A 5,044-nucleotide genomic window follows, 5' to 3' on the forward strand; every position below is an offset into this window, starting at 1 on the left:
AATGCTTTTGAGACACCTCCCAAGCGTCACAAGACTATAATGGATATTGATGAGGACGTTCGCAGACTAGATAGAATTATCATAGACCTCCAGTCCTCGATTAATTCCCTCACTAGGCAGCTCTCTAACCACAACACCATTATACTAGGCCTTAGGCAGAATCTTGCCAGTGCCAACAAGAAGATTAAGGGATTAGAGCGCCGCTAAGTTATCTAGATTTGACCTTGAGGCAATGCATCTTATTCATCTATCTTTAAATTAGATTTAGGTTTACTATTATCATCAGTTTACTATTATCATCAGTTTGCTACTATCGTCAGTTTGCTACTAGTCTTTTGTAATAAATGCCTCAAGATTAATAAAGAGTATTATTATTATGTCTTGTGTGTCTCTACTTTATTTTTATGCAAGAAAGCAGAAAACAAGTATGGGGGAGATCCCTCAACATGCCAAACACACTCCGACTACACCACTCCACGATTCAGGTACACACTCTGCACACTTTACTTTACACATACATATATTTTGGATTATGCAGAATACTGTTTCCGACATGATAAATTAAAAAGATTAAAATATTTCTAATCATGATTAATCTCAATCTGTTATATTTCGTGAAACATGCAATTATTATAAAATCATTTTAAAACCCTGTGTTACTTAAGATAGTATGGAATATGAGATGGTAGAGTACGAGTTTCTTATTCTTGATATCATTGTTGCTTGGAGAATTTATTTCAAAATATTCAAAATTCTAGCTACCATCCTCAGTGTTTTATATGCCTGATAAAACTGAAAATATTAATTATAATTATAAAAGCTATCTACTCTGTATTGGGTTTGTTCAAAATGAGTTAGACCCTTGTTGAGAGATTTATCATGCTCCTAAGATCAAGACATTTATTCAGAAAGATTCACTCTTCCGAAGTATTATTGCATTAGAGGCATGGGCTATGCAAAAATAGAGATATTTCGAGGAAATAAAAAGGAGCAAGTGCTCGACAACCTCGCAGAAAAAAATGGACAAGTGTCCAGTAGTAGAATTAGGGATACCTCGGTATCCACTTAAAAAAAAGAAAGAGAAAAAAAATGATAGCCCATGGTCCCTCTAATAAGCAATATGCCAGCAAGAGTTGACAAAGATTTTAATTTCCAAAGTCTTTGATCTAAGAGTATGACATTCCCCTCCTCGGATCCCGTTTTGATCAGGCAATAAAAGCAAAGTAAGTATGCTTGAGAATTTTTGCAAATTAAAACAGCCTCAGTGAGATAAATAAAAAAAAATGAGTGATCTGAGAAGAACCTATGAGGATAAAAAGGTATGCTAACTTTCTTTTCAAAAATATACAAAAACTCCAAGTGACAGGATTGAGAAAAAAAGATCTTTACTCTTAACCATATACTTCCCTGACTATGGTACACAGTGGATTTTAACACCCTGCAATTATAAAGAGAATGCTTTAAAATGTTTTACCCCAAATATTGTTCTTAACCATCCTTTTCTCGAGGACGAGTAAAAGCCTAAGTATGGGGGTATTTGTTGACGGTTCTTAAGTATCAATTTTAATTATCAAATAAACAAGAGAAAGGACCAATATGCAAACAACACCTAGAATTAGGGTTTGATCTAATAGAATTCCACGAGTTTTGTTGTTTATCTATTTCTGTAGGGGGTTATCAGGAAATAAGGAAGAAAGGCCCACATGTCGTGATTACATAGAGATATCAACACACCGCACGATTTTCTACCATCTAGAAGACTCCAGAAGCCACGGGAAGAAAACAGAGGCCAAAAGGGGCCAGGCCCAGGGCGCCCGCCCTGGTGACCTGGGCGCCCGCCCCCTGTTGGATGCCAATCAGGACTCTCTTCTCACGGGATGTTCCACCGACCTATTGGATCAAGGAAAACGTAGTACCACCTCGCCTACCGACCCAAAAACGCATAGAGGACGAGGACTATATAAGGAGACCCCCCTGGCCCCTGAAGAAGACATGAAGAAATTATCATAGAGATTGAGGGGTGCCCTCGAAGGAAAACCTCTTCTCTAATTAAAATTTCTTTTTAGGCTTAGCAACCAATGTAAAGTAGAAATAGATCTGCTAGTTTCTACTAGATTGAGAGAGATAGAGTGGAGGTGTAGATTGGAGGAAGCCCGGCCTGTCGGTGTCTACTCCAAGCTTGTACCTGCGGGATCAAGTTCTCCTAACCCGAAGCTTGCTCCTAGGATTCTTCAGTATTTCGACTTCTAAATTCTAGTAAGTTCTTGTTTTATTGTTCTTCTGGTTTATGAGTTTACTTTAATCTCTTCGCGTTGAGTTTAGAGTAATCATTGCTAGCGTAAACGTGGTGTTTAGGCTGGGGTACTCATAGATATTCCCTGACTAGCTGGACCGTGGTAGTAGTGAGGAACGTGACAATTCCGAGTTACCTTTGCAGACCATATCTCGTTAGCAGGAAGGATAGGGTTTATAGGTGCGGGTTGAACATCCTTTGTGGTGTTTAGATTCCGTTAGCCTCCCCAATAGAACAATAGATCATCCTTACCAAGGTTAGAAGGAGACTACGGTTGCAGTCTTCTCTATTTATCACTCACATCGAAAGACATTCTTTGTGCCTAAAGGGTTAGTAGTAATAGACCGGTTAGTCAGATGCACTCTTTCTCCTAGTGGTAAAAAAATAAATACGATACTCTGGATAACCTCCCGGGTGAAGTGCTCACCGATATCCGTGCGCTTGCGGATCAATTCCTTATTGCGTTCCCAAATATCAACACTTACCACCCAGTTAAGAGAACGGTGAATGTGATAGCTGACTTTGTTGGTTCAACATCTTCCATGATCATTTACTTTAAGGATTCTTGTATCCAAACAATAGAAGTTATCTATGTTGAATCAGATGTAACTTTTTGGGTAACACATAGATGGTAACCAAGGCATGTAAGAATTGGATAACCACTACTGATGAAGGATGATAGTGGGGCCTATATGTCTCCAACAGTTGCAAGTGTTCAACCAACTAAGAAATAGCGTACCACCAGTAGGTTAAGCATGATCTTTCTTCATGATGTGGTTGCATAAGAGTTAGGTTGACTTGTGCCATAGCAAAACCAATCTAGTGAAACTACTTTTGCTTTTGAGGTTTACTTTTTAAGATCAGTTGGTAGCTCTAACATTGGAAATCTATTGACTGACACCTTTTAAAACATTTTTGATTTGCACTGGCACAAATGGGTACAAAGAATCTTATTTCAGCATATAAGCATCATCTATGCAGCAAGACATTGCCCATACTATAATCCATGGCACCAAAATCAACACCACTTTATATACGAAGGATGATCGATATCAAAAGGAAGATTGCAGAGTTCTACCCCTTTTGGGTTTTAGTTCATATTTCACCAATTACCACTCACATTTCCATGAACTTTGGTAGAAATACAGATCCATGAGTCTTCCAACCTCTGACCAACCATTTAGCTCCAATAGGCACCCTTTGCGTAAGCAGAACATATACATAGTAAACTTATTCTATGCTGAAACTGTAGCATTCCGGACTGACAATACATCTCTCAACTCCAAAGTTTGATTCACTAGTTGATGAAATATATCCTTCATGGCTATCAATCCATCGTTTCCTTGCTTGAGATTAGCCTTGTTACTAGCAACCCATCAATTGGCTCTCAACACTAAAATTTCCAAAGCTCCACTCTTAACCACAACAATTGTGGCTGACGCTTAACAATTGGTCACCTTCAAAGCCAGGAGGTAAGAACTCATGCTAAAGATGGTTGACTGTAGCTGTATGACCATGATGCACATAAAGATCAAGACTTAGGAAAACTAGATCATAAGCACAATAGTGATGTTCGATGCTTGTTCAACAGATAACTTGTCCAACATTAAGTGTTGTGCGTCCTTTTGGTTCGGTGTGGACGACCAATGTTGCTCATTAAATGACCATCATCATTACAGGAATAGTTGAATACTGTCACTTGTCTACCATCTCTTGCAGTCTGTTAATGTTTATGTCAGTGACCTATTCTTCAAAGGTTATCCTCTTTGTAACTTCATGGGTAATTCTCCTACTTGCACATGAAGTAAGAATCTTCTGATATGATCTAAAGAGATAATTGAGGACAAACTCATGATGAGATTACACATTGGTGTAGTTTTATAATGGATCATGGCTAGCAACAACGATACCAGCGCGTGCCGAGCAGCACAACCATGTGTCGGCCGCCACAAGGGGCTCTTGTTTTCGTCACGGCACCATCAATCATTAACCAAGACACCATTACCGAATATACAATCCAAAAGAAATCTCTCATGGCAAAAACTGGGTTGCATAGCTGTGAGCACTATGCATAAGAGGGGTATCAAACTAAGATAGTCACAAGATTAGAGGTCCACAAGGAGGTCATTTAAAGATTAAACATAGTACTAGAGAACATAGATCACATGAGATTAAGACGAATAAACACCCAGAGACTCAATAGAGTTGGAGATAAAACGATTGAGATTTGAAAGATTGAGTCAATACACAGATTAGGGGTTTAGTTGCTACAACAACAACATGATCTACAAGGAAAAGATTTTTGTAGATCCATGCAGCAACAGATTAGCATGGCACCAGATCAATCAATATGACAAAGAGAAGAGAGAGCTGAGAGGAATTATTAGGGTAGGATCTTGATACATAGGAGTAAGACACCCACGACATACGCAAGCATGTAGGAGAGATAAGCTTGGGATCATGAATCAGATTAGGGAATGGATACACAACATTCAAGAGCTAACAACCATGCACAAACTCAAGCTCTTTATCATTGGAATCTACTTGGAGATAACCATGAGATTAAAGTGACATGAGTGTTATTCTAAGATAAGGCTCTTCAACACTCGCATGCTTACTAAGGACAAAAAGGTAACAACTATGACACTACCTAGTTAACAACGCATATACTCATGTATCATGGTTTTAAGCAAACATTTGAGAACATGAATCACACTACCTCCAACAATCATTACTAAGCACAAATTTTTC

Source organism: Sorghum bicolor, chromosome 9 (assembly GCF_000003195.3).
Source record: "Sorghum bicolor cultivar BTx623 chromosome 9, Sorghum_bicolor_NCBIv3, whole genome shotgun sequence".
In the NCBI taxonomy this organism is placed as follows: domain Eukaryota; kingdom Viridiplantae; phylum Streptophyta; class Magnoliopsida; order Poales; family Poaceae; genus Sorghum; species Sorghum bicolor.